Here is a 15,511-nt window from a genome sequence, read left to right on the forward strand (position 1 = left end):
TCATTGTAAAACATGCAGCTTTCCTTTTAACTTTGAGATTTCCATGCATGCATCTCTTTCAGCCAGACATCAGACATAGCCCTGTAAATTCTGAGGGATTTGGAGGGGGTGGGAGAGGGAGATGAAGACGCTGGAGCAGCGGAGGGAGAGCCATGGAAAGTAGGAAGCTCTGTGCAGGTCACTGCCCCTCCCTCTCATGTCTTCAGAAAAGTTAAAACCTTTAGGATTGGAAGCCTTGAGAACAACAAGGGACCAAAATCTACCCTGTGGCCATCCTGAGATGTCACCGCAGGAAAACATGCCCAGAACTTCATGGAGGGTGGGAGGAGTCTGGGAACTGGAAGAAGCTGGGAGGAGGGTCTGGGCTTAGTGGCTGAGCTGGGAGGCAGATTGGAATTGGGAATGTGAGTCAAGTTCACCTGGTCTGTCAAGGGAAGATGGTTTCAGGTGGTGTCTGGGCCACACACATCCTTCAAGTCCCCAAACTTTTGGCCACATGTTTTCAAAATCCCAGACTCCACTAGCCCAAGACTCTGAGAGCAAGGAAGTGCTGTTCTGGGCAGCTTAGCCCTGTCCATGTATGTCTGTAAGAACCCTAAGGGCTGGAAAATTCTGATTCTGCCACAAAAGTCCTTTGAGGGCATCTCCTTTCCCTCTCCTCTACCTCAGGTTCCTTCTCATTCCTCCTTCCCCTAAAGGATGCTGACCAGTGTATCAGATACTTTGGGTTTGCCAGCTTCCAGAAGCAGGGTGAACTGAGGGTATGAAGGTGTAACTTCAACTGCCTTCAGTGTTGCCCCTTCATAGGAGGCAAACACTGAAGACCACCCCAGGGCCATGTGGTTCACCATTGGGAGAGACTTCTTGGAGATACCTCCAGCTCCAAGTTCCCAGAGTCCTCCATGAGCTAGAAGTCACTTTAACTTGCCTCTAGAAAGTATCCTCCTTTATAGATCATGTAGACAGTATGGTGTGGGGGCCCTGTTCTCCGAGATTCTGCAAAAGTTTTCTTGAACATCAACTAGTCGCTGACGTTGATGTTCAAGTCTCCAAGACCATTAATGCCTCCTCACCCAAACGACAGTCAATGAGGAGCTTTTGAAAACACCATCTTCACAAGGTAAGGCATTAGGCAGTAAATCTGGACTTTTTTCTCCCCCTTCCCTGTCTACCTTTTTTTTTCTTGCTAATTGGCAGAAAATTAATGAACGAGGCACTGATTGAACAGATGCTCCTCATGGAAAAAGGCAGAATTGGAGTTTTTCTTGCCCTCTTTTTTTTTTGAACACATCAAGAAAATAGTAACATGTGGCAGGTCAAAAATTAAGAGAAGGTAACATTACAGATTGTACAGAACACAAAGGAGTTGGAGTATGTGTGTGTGCATGCGTGTGCATGTGGGTGTGTATTTTCTCTTTTGTTTTAACTTCCTTGCATCTTTTTTTTTTTTTTTTTTTTTTTAAAGCTCATATTCGGCTGTAGCTCATAATTAGCAGCTAGGCCTCTGGGACCTAATTAACCAATTCAATTAACAAAAAAAGCACACAAGTCACCCTGACATTTGTCAGCCATTAGGAAGGATGTCAGACTGGCAGTTTCAGCCGAAACATTAATGGTGATTAGCTCATTTGCGACTCACTTTCCTCCACCATCCTTCTGGAGAGGCGGCCTCTAAGCCATGTTGTCAGGAGCTAGGGCCCAGTTGCTTGACCTTCAAAGGTCAATTGAAGGCTCCCTCCTCCCTCTTCCACTGGGTCAAGGGGTCCCACCCCAGCCTGAGCTAAGACATGCCTGGACTTCTCCCAAATTCTCACCAAGTCCTTTTGGATAATCCTAACTACTCCGGGTATTTCTCCAGGGCATAAGAATCCAGCAAAGACTTCTTTATTAGGGATGAAGTTTTAAAAATCTCATTGCCATTATTATTTTTGGCCTCTTGGTTCCCGCATTTACTTCCTGCGTTCAGCAAGGTGGCTGTAGCCAGATCCAGCAGGCAGTTCTTGCATTTGGGCACCGCCTTTGTTCCTGGACTTGATTTAAAGTCTGGTATCTTAGAGGAGGCAGACAGGTATACTTACACGGTAGCCGTGGCTATCTTTGCCTCTGATCTCCCTTAATTTAACTCTACTTCCCTGGAAGCCCTGATTTAATAATAAGCAAGGAAGTCTATGTAAATATAAGTCAGGTGGACAGATAAAGGGGGTTCGTGAATATCAGAAACGAGGTGGTTTTCTCCCTGCCGTCTTCCTCTTCCTGACTTCTGGGGGTCTTCAAGGAAGTTTCCAAGGCTTCTTGTGCCAGCCTGAAGAAATAATAATCAGCAGGTATCAACAGGGAGATTTTGCTTGGCTGCGTGTAAGAGAAAACTCGAGTAAGCATGAGTTAAATGCATGGGGATTTACTGTTTTCACCCGATAAGAGGACCTGTACCTCAAGCTGGTACAGCCACTCCGCAACCCCACAAGCCTTCCCCCCCATCCTCTATCTACCCTTCCGCCCCCTCTCCTCAGCCTGTGTGGGGCCCGTCTTCATGGTTGCAAAATGGCACCTCCCAGGCTTCCAGGCCTGGTGACTGTGTCCCGGGAAGGAAGAGTGTGCAGGGCAGAAGGCAAAAGGCTTTCAAAGTCTGTGTCTTTTTAAGGCAAGAAAACCCATCATTTTCTAGGAAGGATACCCCCTTTTGACTGACCCAAACCGTGTCAGATGGCTCCCTCCCCTACAAGGAACACTGAGAAATCGGGATTTTCTTGACCAGATACACTGCTGCCCTGAACAAAATTGAGATTCTGCCGGTAAGGAAGAAAGGAGGGATGGATATTGGTAAGCTAGCAACATCCGCCACAACCGTGTACTGGATCCCACTGGAGGGATGTATTTTCTCTGCAAGAGCTCTGCAGGGTGGTAATGAGATCCTCTTTTGAGGGATCAGACAAAGGATGCTCAGAGAAGTTAAGTGTTGGCCTAAGATCACACCGCAGGCAAACAGCCGTGCAACAATTGAGATTCAGAGGTACTGGCGATGAAGACTGGGTTTTCTCCACCGTTACCACCATAGGCTAGCCACGGGTTCTCAACCACTTTGTCTATAGCCACGCAACATAAACTCCTGCCAATTAAGATTTTGCCCCGATGACAACTCGGGCATAGGACACTCAGAAGGTGCTCTCGTCCTTCTAGCTTGCCTCTGTCGTTGGCCTGGGTCCGAGCCTCATGTTAACAGCCACACATACGGGTCTCATTTCCTCCCAGAGCTGGCCCAAGGGAGCCCCCAAAGCCACCTTGCTTGTCACCCTCTGCCCCTTCCTGCCAGCCCCCAGCCCCGGCTCATACACAAAGTTGACCCATTCAAACTGGAGATACCCCAGGCTGTGCAATTAGGCTGGGGGAGAAAACAGACCCTGTTTCAAAAGGTGACTCCCTACCATTTTGAAATAAGACTTCATTAATTGCAGGCCCCTATTGATTCATTACCATGAAACAGCCTGGACGGCTCACGTGTAGCATAACCTTTCTCAACCGAGGGAGCTGGACATTCTTTGCAGGTAATCTACAGGGCCCAGCAGCAAGTATCTGGAATCGGGACTATTCATGCATGAACAATATAGCAGCTCCGTATTGTTACGCCCATTGTTCCTGCACAAAGAGCAGCGGGCAGGTTAAATCTATTTTAGCTGAGAAGGCTCTACAGAAAGCCTTGCTACCAAGCATTTGATACTGATCACAGAGTCACATCAGGGAACAGCCGCTGAAAGGAGGAAGTCATTTTTATTGCTGAACGTGAGAGGTGACAACCTCTCTTCTGCTCCGGCTCCCCAGGATTTAGGCCTCTAAGTGGGAGTGAGGGTTTTGTTTTGTTTTGTTTTTAAGGCCACTCAATGAGAGTGGGCTTTTAAAGGGGGAGATGGTACGGATAGTCGAGGGGGGCAGAAAAAAAGCTATCACACAATGTCGTATTCAGGCAACATATGTGAACTCGGGATTCATTCAATTTTAAAACCACGTTCCCAGGGGAATCAAGTCTGTGAGTGTGAATTATAGCAAAGGGTGTGGCAGCTGGAGAGTTGGTGGCCCCAGAATGGTACCCTTTGGAACAAGGCATCTAGCATAGGAGAATGGGCATTCGGCCCCGGATTTGCCTTTCTTGGCCAGGCCACGCAAAGGCCACTGGCTCCACGAACCCCCCTTCTGTCAGGGGTGGTCCCTTCGAGATTTCTGGGATGACCAAAGCATGGGAAGGCTGGATGCCGATGGAGTGTAGATTCAGCCGGGTAAGATACAGAAGGGACCGAACGTATTTAGTCCGTGCTCCTATTACAGCAAAAGGAAGCCACTGGTGGCTTTCCCTGCTTGTTAGTTCTGGGATTAGAAGCCAACCCACAGCTCCTCAGCCTCTGAGGTCATTTAGCATAAGAAAGACAGGGCTAAGTTGGGGCCAGAGCACCGAGCTGTCAGGATGGACAGCAGCCATATACACGCTCCCGTGCCCTCCCAGGGCATCTCAGAGCCGACCATCAGGCCTGCTCTAGATGTCAGGAAACCATCATGTGTGCACCGGGGTTGGAGTTGGGGAATGAACCTCCAGTTCCAGGGCAAAGAGGAGGGAGCAGCTCTGTTTGCCAGCTGGCCCAGCAAGAGGCGGAATCAGGGAAGTGGGTGCCATTGGTGGCTTGGAATCATTCATGCCACAAATACCTAGAAAGGTGTGGGGAAATAAAGACCAACCAAATGCAAAAAGTAAAGGCTATTTAAGCAGAGCTTGCCACAGCTGGGGGTCAGCCCCCATCACTGGCATTTGGCAGAGACTCAAAGGAAGGCAGGAGTGAAGCAGCTTTCCTGTGGGAAAGAGAAGCTAGAGGCGTGGCCTCCCTGGAGGCTGTTGGTCAGGGAAGTTGGAGGCGGGAGAAATGGAGTGTCCTAGCCGGGGAGTATCCCATGGAGCTGGTTAGGGTACGTCTTTGGCTTTCTCTGGTTGGTGCTAAGTTGGAATCAGGGATGACCACTAGGTTAGGCTGTCAGTTATTATCTGAGTCCTGGCTCTTTGGGGCTGTTTAGCTCCCTGGACTGTCACCAGAGAGAGTAGCCAGGCCTCCTGGGCTGTTGGTGGCAGATAAGGGAGCACTGTGCATTGCGGGTCAAAGTTCCCTTCTTACTTATGGTCATTGTGCCTTTGTATTTTCAGTCTCTCAAGTGGATGAGGCCGTAAGTTGAGGATAGATGCCTTAATCCCTCATGTAACTTCTAGTTTGGTTCAATTAGTTCTTCCCCACCATCCTTGTCCTTGGGAAAAAACAAAAATAATAACACAGATTTGCTTAGATGTGCCTTCTCAGTAACACAACCCACTCTTCATGGATCTCACTTTGTTCCCAAATCACAGTTGCCTCCAAAACTGAAAATCGAAACTTGTTGCTTCAGGTAGGAGCCGCCATGTTGTTCTGTGAGCCACGTCCCCAAATAAGAGAGACCTCTGGGAGTCCGGCATCCACCTTCCTTCTTCCATCCCAGCTCCCACATGGTCAGGCAGATTCATAGTCAAGTCCAGGGAAAATACCATTCTGCTTTTGGTTTTGTGTTGAACTTCTTACGGTCTTGGGGCCACTGCCATGTGCTAACATTGCCCGCCGTGTGGTAATACATGTGTGCACACATATACATTTCATTGTTGTAAATTATGTAACTTATACTAACATATGAAGCATCCCATGGATCCTAAGAGTAAGAACAAAGGGTACGTGGTTAAAAAGTGAACTAGTGGGGCGCCTGGGTGGCTCAGTCGGTTAAGTGTCCAACTTCTAATTCAGCTCAGGTCATGATCTCAGGGTCCTGGGATCCTGCCCTACGTCAGGCTCCCTGCTCAGTGAGGAGTCTGCTTCTCATCTCTTCCTCTGCTACTCCCTCCCCATTCCATTTGTCCTCTTTCTCTCTCAAATAAATAAAATTTTGAGAAAAAAAATAAGATTCTCTCTCCCTCTGCCCCTCCCCACACCCTTCCCTTAAAAAAAAAAAGGGGGGGTACCAGAGACTTTCACAAGAGCAAAAAGAGCATGTCCTTAGAAAATGATACAAAAGGTTGTAGAAGTTGTTTAGTTTGTGACAGTAAATTTTTATTTATTTATTTATTTTTATTAATTTTTTTTTAATTTTTTATTTTTTATAAACATATATTTTTATCCCCAGGGGTACAGGTCTGTGAATCACCAGGTTTACACACTTCACAGCACTCACCAAAGCACATACCCTCCCCAATGTCCATAATCCCACCCCCTTCTCCCAAACCCCCTCCCCACAGCACCCCTCAGTTTGTTTTGTGAGATTAAGAGTCACTTATGGTTTGTCTCCCTCCCAATCCCATCTTGTTTCATTGATTCTTCTTCTACCCACTTAAGCCCCCATGTTGCATCACCACTTCCTCATATCAGGGAGATCATATGATAGTTGTCTTTCTCCGCTTGACTTATTGCGCTAAGCATGATACGCTCTAGTTCCATCCATGTTGTCGCAAATGGCAAGATTTCATTTCTTATGATGGCTGCATAGTATTCCATTGTGTATATATACCACATCTTCTTGATCCATTCATCTGTTGATGGACATCTAGGTTCTTTCCATAGTTTGGCTATTGTGGACATTGCTGCTATAAACATTCGGGTGCACGTGCCCCTTTGGATCACTACGTTTGTATCTTTAGGGTAAATACCCAGTAGTGCTATTGCTGGGTCATAGGGCAGTTCTATTTTCAACATTTTGAGGAACCTCCATGCTGTTTTCCAGAGTGGCTGCACCAGCTTGCATTCCCACCAACAGTGTAGGAGGGTTCCCCTTTCTCCGCATCCTCGCCAGCATCTGTCATTTCCTGACTTGTTGATTTTAGCCATTCTGACTGGTGTGAGGTGATACCTCATTGTGGTTTTGATTTGTATTCCCCTGATGCCCAGTGATATGGAGCACTTTTTCATGTGTCTGTTGGCCATCTGGATGTCTTCTTTGCAGAAATGTCTGTTCATGTCCTGTGACAGTAAATTTTTTTAATTAAATGGATAACACAGAGACATTTCCTGTATCCTTTACCCTTGCCCAGGTCTATTGCAGAATAATTGACAAATGTACTTATTTGAAGGGGACAACATGGTGATTTGATGAGCATATATTTTGCGGCATGATTACTAAGATCAAGAAAATTAACACACTTATCATCTCGCATAGTTAACTCTTCTTTTTTTGTAGTGAGAATACTTAAGAACTACTTTCAGCAAATTTCAAGCATTAGGTATCATATTATTAACTATATAGTTGCTACGCTGTACATTAGATGCTCAGAGTTTATTCATGATATAAATGAAAGTTTGTAACACTTTGACCTACATCTCCCCATTTCCCCCTCTGCCCAGCCCCTGGAAACCACTGTTCTATTCTCTGTTTCTATGACACTGATCTTTTTTCTTTTCTCAGCGTCCACATGTAAGTGATAAATACAGTCTTTGTTCTTCTCTGTCTGGCTTTCACTTAGCACAACGCCAGGTTCATTCATATTGTTGCAAATGTCAGAATTTCCTTCTTTTGTATGGCTGAATAATATTCCATTGTGATATATATATATATATATATATATATATATATATATATATATATCACATTTTCTTTATCCATTCATCAGTCAAAGAACATTTCGGTTTTTTCTATATCTTGGCTATTGTGAATAATGCTACAATGAGCATGGGAGTGCAGATGATCTCTTTGAACTACTGATTTTGTTTCCTTTGGATATTATGCCCAGGAGAGGGATTGCTGGATCATAGGGCAGTTCTATTTTTAATTTTTTGAGAGACTGTTACTCTGTTTTCCATAATGGCTGTGCCAATTTACATTCTCACCAGCCGTGCTTAAGTGTTTCCTTTTCTTCGTGCCCTTGCCAACATTTATTACCTTTTGCCTTTCTGATAATAGCCATCCTAAACAGGGGTGTGATATTTCATTGTGGTTTTCATTGACATTTACTTGCACTTGTTTAGTGATGTTAAGCACCTTTTCGTTATCTATTGGCCACTTACTTATCTTCTTTGGCAAAATATCTATTCAGGGTCCTTTGCTCATTTCCAATTTTTTTTAACTATTTAGTTGTATAATTTCCTTATATATTTCAGATATATATTTTGGACATGTGATCAGATATTTATTTGGTTTACAAATATTTTTCCCATTCTGTGGCCTGTGTTTCAATTCATTGATTGTTTCCTTTGCTGTGTAGTATTTTAGTTTGATATAGTCCTACTTGTTTATTTTAGCTTTTGTTGCTTGTCCTTTTAATGCTTTATTCAAAAAATCATTGCCAAGAACAGTATCAAGGAGCTTTTCCCCAAAGTTTTCTTCTAAGAGTTTTATAATTTCAGGACTTATGTTTAAGTCTCTAATTATTCTGAATTAGCATTTGTGAGTGTTATATGAGAGGGGTCCAGTTTCATTTTTTTGCATGGGGATATCTGGTTTTCCCAGCACCATTCATTGAGGAACAATTCTTTCCCTGCTGTGTGTTCTTGGCTCCCTTGTCAAAGATTTCTGGGTTGTGTATGCCTGGGTTTCTTTCTGGACTTTCTCTATCCTGTTCCATTGGTCTATGTGCCTGTCTTTATGCCAGTACCATACTGTTTTGATTACTATAGTTTTGTAATATAGTTTGAAATCAGTTAATGTAATGCCTCCGCTTTATTCTTCTTCCTCAAGATTTGGCCATTCAAGATCTTTTTTGATTCCATATGAATTCTAAAATGGTTTTTCTATTTCTGTAGAAAATGGCATGGAAATTTTGATGTGGATTGCATTAAATCTGAGATCACCTTGGATTTTATGGACATTTGAATTATATTGATTCTTCTAATCCAAGAACACAGGATATCTTTCCAAAGAGGCTTGAGAGTTAAGTAAGGGCCAAATGCTATAGAGGGTCTTGCCTACCATGCTTGGAGCTTGCCCGTACTTGAGTAGACACTTGGTAGCTCTGATTCTGAACAGTAAAATGATGTGGTCAGATTTGAGGTTGAAGCACATTTTTATGGTGGCTGGGTGGAGGACAGATTGGAAGGGGACAAAGACAATGCCAATTCAGAGTGTGCCTTGGTATTCTGGTGGAAGAAGATGAGGTCTGATAAATAAGCTGTACATTGTGGGGTAATAGTAGAGAAGCTGCCATTCAATATATTCCCAATTTCAACCCACACCTTGAGAAAATACTCCCAAACTGGTTTGAAAGACCCTCAGCAGAGAGCTTAGTGTCATTGAAAACAACCAAGACCTACTGAGAAAGAGCAGCAGGGTAAATGACAGCTTGACAGAGGTAGAGGGGACAGAGACATCGGGACCTGTTTTCTTCTTCTTTGCTTCCCACTACATTGCAATTTTTGGCACAAACTAGGTACTCAATGACTGTCCTTTGAGTGAATGAACAAATTCACTTTTGAAGGTTATCCACTACCTTGAACAAGTTTACCATTTTCAGGGAGACTCTCATCACATAGCAGCCAGAACAAGATACCCTTGGTTAGTTGAATTTTTACCTAAAATTTTATTAGGTCCATCCTACGATTATCTGTTCATTTGTTAGAGACAGCATGAGTTAGAGGGTCTGGGACTTTGGGGCTGTACAGGCTATGGAGCAAAGGTCCCTGGTGCTAAGGAGCAGAGAGGAAGTTCTAAGTCAGACCCTAGACTCTTCCAGGCTCCCACTCGTAGCCCATAGTGTCCCAAAGCATTTGACCGTCATGGTCAATCCCAAGTGTATTTCAGGGGAAATTTCATCCATATGGTTTTGATTCATTTATACTTAACTCATCAAAACACTTCCTTTTTCCTGGGAGAGTTTGTTGCCATTTGGGAAGCATGTTCGGATGTGATAAAAGCCTTTAAGCAGGAAAGATGCTGGGAAGCGGCCACAGATTCGACGTGTGAGAAGGCTGTGGGCCAGGCTTTGGCTTTCTTGGCTCCCAGTCAGAGACTGCCAATTTCAGCCCATTTTTCTTCCTTAACTTGAGAAACAGACTAGGGTAGGGAAATATGGAAACCTTGGGAGAGAAGCTCCAAGTGGCAAACATCACAGAGCAGGGAGGGTGAGGCCCTGGACCACACCTTTAGGCTGCCTGGCAGGGAAACGGGTTCTCAAATACAGCCATGGTGCCTCCAACTCCATGTCAAGCCCAGTTCATGTGGTCTCAGTCCCCTTGGTTATTGAATGGCTCCCAACCCTGCACCAGGAGATGGTTAGAGTGGGTGGATCCTTTTTTTTTTTTTTTCCTTGAGAGAGAGAGAGAAAGAAAGAAAGAGTGAGCAGGGGCAGGGGTAAAAGGAGAGGGAGAGAGAATCTTAAGCAGGCTCCATGGCCAGTGTGGCGCTCAATGCAGGGCTCGATCTCACAACCCTGGGATCATGACCTAAGCTGAAATTAAGAGTCAGACACTTAACTGACTCAGCCATCCAGGCGCCCCATCAACCCCATGATTTACGTAAGAGAAACCAAAGCCCAGAAAAGCAAGTGACTTGCCTAAGATCACATGTGAGGTTAGTGGTAAAGGAAAATCTAAACCAGGCCTTCTAAATCCCACTCCTGCATCTGCCCATTACTGCAGACGTGACCACGCCCTGGAACGTAGCCAGCTGGTTAGCACTCTCCTAGCTCCTCTGTGTTCTCTCAACGCGTGTCGGTATCAGACCCCAGGGTAAGCACTTTGTGCCCAATATTATGAGATATGACCTCACACAAGTCACTCCACATCTTTTAGGTTCAAGAGGTGATAAACATGGTGGTCAGGAACTAATGTTCTCCAAGCCATGTTGCCAAAGTTCAAATCCCAGCTCTGCGGGGAACTAGTTAGCTGATCTTGAACAAGCCATTTAATGTTCCTGCCCTTCAGTTCCTACTCCTAGTACTGGGATAAGGCCCAATATTCTTATTATTTCAGACAGACCTCCCTAATGACCCAATGATGGAGCTACTCTTGTTATCACAGTATTACAGATGAGTAAACTGAGGCCCATGACCATTATGACAGTTGTCCAAGGTAATTGGCAGAGTCAGAATTCAAACCCAAATCTTTCTGACTCCAGAGAAGTAGGCTCTGTGATTTACTGGATAATATGATTAAGTGTGTTTGTTTATTTTTGTTTATTTTTTTCCATGAGTGTAGGCACAGCACAATTTCTCTTACATCTTTTATATCTCCAACATGAAACAACTTTGATGGATATTGCATATCAAATACATTTCAAATGAAATTTTCCATTGTATCTTCAGCTCTCAGTTTACCGATACAATATTTCAGGAATGTTTCTATATTAGGAGGCCTTCAGGACTAAGAGACAGTAACTCTACTCAAATCTGCAAAACACCAAATGAAATATATTAACTAACATTATTAGAAAAATTCACAGTTGAATCCAGCCACTCAAAAGATGTCACCAGATATCTTTGTCACAGTATCTCCTTTCTCTGCTTTTCTCTGGGCTGCCTCCTGTCTCAGCTTGTTCTCCTCATGTAAAGCAACACAGCCATTAACTCCAGGCTGATGAGCTCCCAGCTTAGCAATGCCTGCAGAAAGAGCCTGTGCTGTCCCTCAGTTCCAGCAAAACCTCAGGACTGACTCTCTCTTCGTTTGGCTGAAGAGTGATACCCACCTCTGAAATACCCCGCCTCCAGAGTATGAAGAGTAAGGATTGGCTGGCCTTGGTCATGTGCCCATCCCGGAGCCAGTGAAGAGAGTAAGCCTCATTCAAACTGGAAGCCTAGGAGTGGTAGAGGGGAGACCTTCTCCCCACACACCTCCCAACCCCCTGGAAAACCCAGGATGCTAAGATGAGAAGAAAGAGAATTGAGGTCAGCTGTGAGAAACATCAGATGTCCACAAAAACTTGCCAAACAAGTTTAGAGGGGAAAAAAAAACAAGCTGTTTGCATCACACTTGACACCGCCATTGGACCCAAACCTTCAATCCAAATGTTTAATTTGTAATAACTTTTTTTTTTTTTTAACCTGAGAAACCCTGTAATCTGCCAGGGCATCCTAAAGTCCAAGGTGGCACAAAGAGCGGCGGAGGAAGAGGGACTTGTGTGTGGCTCAGCTGCCATCCATCTTCTGGGCTGCCCTGGCCTGCGGGTTGCTGGATGCCACTGTTTTCCTCGTCAGGTGGGGGGAGATCTTTGGAGGCATTTGCTGTTTCCCTTCTCCCCTAGGCAGCTCGAAACAGCCTTTGCCTTGGGCGTCTGGACACAGTTAACTTTACCCCTGATTGACTTGGGACAATGAGATCTCCTTCCTAGAAGTCAGATGAGACAGCCATAGAGCCAGAAGGGGGCTCTGAGGAGCTTCCTGTCCCACAGATTGGCAGTCTGCCCACAGGAGTCAGCTCACCCAGGTGCAACTGAAGGTGGGCTGGACAGAAGCTTATGATGGCATGTAAGCTGATGGGACGGCCACGTCATAACTTCCCGGCATCCTGTGTTGTGCACATGTGCAGCAGGACATAGCCTCCTAGGACAGAATGGGTCATTGGGACCAATGCAACAAGCATCTGAGTGCCTCCTTTGGCCCGGGGACCACCTAACGGTAACATTCTAGTCAATTCCATCAAACCTCTCAAGACAGTCTTCCAGATTTAGAGCCCGACTGCCCTGGGTGTAAGCCTCGTTTCAACACATATTTGCTGAGGGATCTTCGGCCTCCATTCCCTCACTTGGATATCTGCTTACACAGGGGCACGTGTCACAGGGCTGCCCAGAGGATGACCGCAGGAAACAAATATCACCCAGTAGCCGCCACCGTGAAAATCACTCCGCAAAGGGAGTGACCTTCCCTCTCCCCTCCCTCGGCTGCCTCGTTCTTGACCTGAGGGGCCAACCCTTCGATCTTTCTCATAAGGATGGGTGCTGACCAGGTCCTGAAAGCTGAGACGGAGGCATGGGTATCTCGCCCCATGCATGGCATTAGCTTTCTCCACCACCCCTTCAGGGGGTAAGAAGAAACAGCAGTGACTGTCTGAAAATTGGCCATTCATTGCCCAGATGCATACCTTCATGGGCTCCTGGGGCTTTCCATTGGGCTCCAAAATGCAGATTTAAGCGTTTATATTGAGCTTTGATACCAAGGTTCCTAGGTCTAATAATAATGGACGCCAGGCATGGAGCTGGATCTAACACTTTCCATAGCTCATTTCGGGCTTACAACAGTCCACGAAGTCACCATTATTATTCTCTTTACAGATAAGGAAACTGAGCCTCAGAAGGGGCAGTCAAAGCCTCCACAATCCCGTGCGGTCTGTGTGAATAGCGCCCTCTGGAGCTGTGAGGTGCATAGCAGTCGGGAAGGCGGCAGGTGCGCCGGTCTGCACCCAGGATACACCAGACACCGTTGCAACGTGCATTCTCTAGTCCTGCGCAAAATCTCAGGAACCATACACGGCGACCCCGGCTAAGTAACTTGCCCAAGATCAACAGCTAATAAATGGTGAAGCCTTCCAGAATCCGTGCCAAAAGACCCTGCACTTCTCCCGCAGAGCCCTTGTTATCACTGTAATTCATTCCTTCCCTCCATCCCCCACCTAGATGCACGTTCCCTGACGGCGGAACAGTCCATTCTTGGATCCCCACTGCACAGCAGGACACCTGGCTCGGAGGAGGTGCCGAATAAATACTGAAAAGTCAATGAATGAACGAACAGACAGCATGCGGAACAGATATGGGGAAGACTTTTTAATAGCCCACACTGTCCACTCTTTCACAGGGGATGCCTGGTGCGGGCATCCGGGGTGGTGGTCAGGGCGGGTCAGGGGACCCTGCCTGCCTGCAGTGGCACCAGACTGTACAGAATAAAGTCCCCCAGAGCAGCCAAACTGAGGTTAGTTAGCGAGGATGGGCTCTCCAGAGCACCGCAAAGATCCTTGGCCTCCACACATCTGGCCAAACAAGCATTCTGTTTCTCAGACAAACTAAGACAATCCAGCCCAACATCCAAGGTGGCTACTGGCCAACAAGCGCTTGGGTTCAACGCTGATTTTGTTTAAACAGCTGAAGGTGCACCAGAGATCCAGCCCGTCTGCTCGGGCCCTCTCCTCTCTCGTCCCTGGCTGAGGACGAGAGCACCTCAGGTCGGGACTCTTAATCCTCCTAAATATGAGGAAAGATATACTCCTGACTGGAGGCCAAGGCACCCCGGCGCCCTGAGAGGCGTCCCCGTGGGGGGTGGGGGGGTGGGGGAGAATGATCTGGAACATTCAGAAATGCTGCCATCTTGTGGTACCTTCGGGCCAGAGCAAGGTACTCAGGCCGACTGCAACCAACCGGCACCTGGAGGGCTCCTCCCAAACTCCTATTTCCCTTTTTTTCATCTTTTTCCATCTTGACATGGCCACCTTCCAGCCCTGCCCCCAACACACACCCTGCTCCACAATGGCAACAAATTCAAGTTTGAATATCATTTGGAAATTTGGATTTTTTTTTTTTTCCCTGAAAAGAACACAACTTTTGAACGCACTTTGGAATCCTTGGGCATTTTTTAGAATTCTTTCTTCATAGAGAGCACTTCATTGAGAGTCTGTGAGGGGAGTCTCCCCAGTGTGTGCAGCATGGTTTGGGGCCCAGCTCAGAGCACAGGCCGTGAAGGCGAGGCATCCGGGCTCCATCCACCAGAGCCGCTCCTGCCGGCCGTCCCCTCCAGGAAGCCCGTGCTGGACGTGGGTTTTTACCCTCAGCTTCTGAAAGCTCCCTTGCGAACTGTATGGCATTCGCACTGAAAGATTCGGCCTCAAATTGAAAGAATTTCTGGATCAGGGACACCAGCAAAAAGTCCCCTAAGGGCTCCAGGTAAAAAAGCCACTTGCCAGTTCCAAGATGATGGCACTGGGGCCGCCGGCCCTGGGTAGCCTGGATAGTTCATGCTCACAGCCTCCCAACCCTCCCGTCATCCTGGGGCGTCCTGGACTCCTCATCGGAGGATCTCATTGGAAATGAAGAAACCCAGCCTTGACTGGGTGCTCAGAGGCTGACAGCTGGAAGACGTTGCTCTGAACCCACCGAACACACCGTACAGGCCCTGCATGTTTGCATCACAAGGAGCTGAGCTGCGGGCACCACCAAGCTGGTTCTGCCCAGGGTGGATTACCTGCTCCAGGGCCAGCCCTCGGCAAAACTGTCAAGGGAAAAATAATGATCTCTTCCACCTCCCAGCTCCCCTGCAATGCATGGGGTCTGCAGAGGGCAAGCTCCTGAGGGAAGAGGGTAGGACGCAGGGCAGGTGAGCTTTGATGGAAAGTGAACTGGGTTACCATGTCAAGGACACTCCTAATGGAGCCTGCTTGAGCCCTGAATAGATTGGCTAGAATCGAAGAGTGGGAAGGTGCCCTCAGCCCTAGCCCTCCCTGCTGGGGCAACAACCAGCAGCAGAGTGTCGCCACCATGAACTTGGATTATCAGGACTCTGCCTGAGTGCAGCTCCCCGCTCTGCCTCTTGGTGGCTTTGTGACCTGGGGAAAGTTAC

The 15,511-nt window shown here is 46.7% G+C and overlaps 1 long non-coding RNA gene across 1 annotated transcript in view; it reads left to right on the plus strand.

Annotated features, from left to right (window-relative positions):
• The first annotated feature begins 1,015 nt into the window (after positions 1 to 1,015).
• Positions 1,016 to 15,511, plus strand: part of LOC116573152 — a 29,309-nt gene continuing 14,813 nt past the window's right edge. Inside the window, exons 1-2 of the long non-coding RNA XR_004278620.1 lie at positions 1,016 to 1,120; positions 3,453 to 3,542. This is a non-coding gene — a long non-coding RNA (uncharacterized LOC116573152). The remainder of the gene's footprint in view (positions 1,121 to 3,452; positions 3,543 to 15,511) is intronic.

The sequence above is a fragment of the Mustela erminea genome, chromosome 14, assembly GCF_009829155.1.
Source record: "Mustela erminea isolate mMusErm1 chromosome 14, mMusErm1.Pri, whole genome shotgun sequence".
Lineage (NCBI taxonomy): Eukaryota > Metazoa > Chordata > Mammalia > Carnivora > Mustelidae > Mustela > Mustela erminea.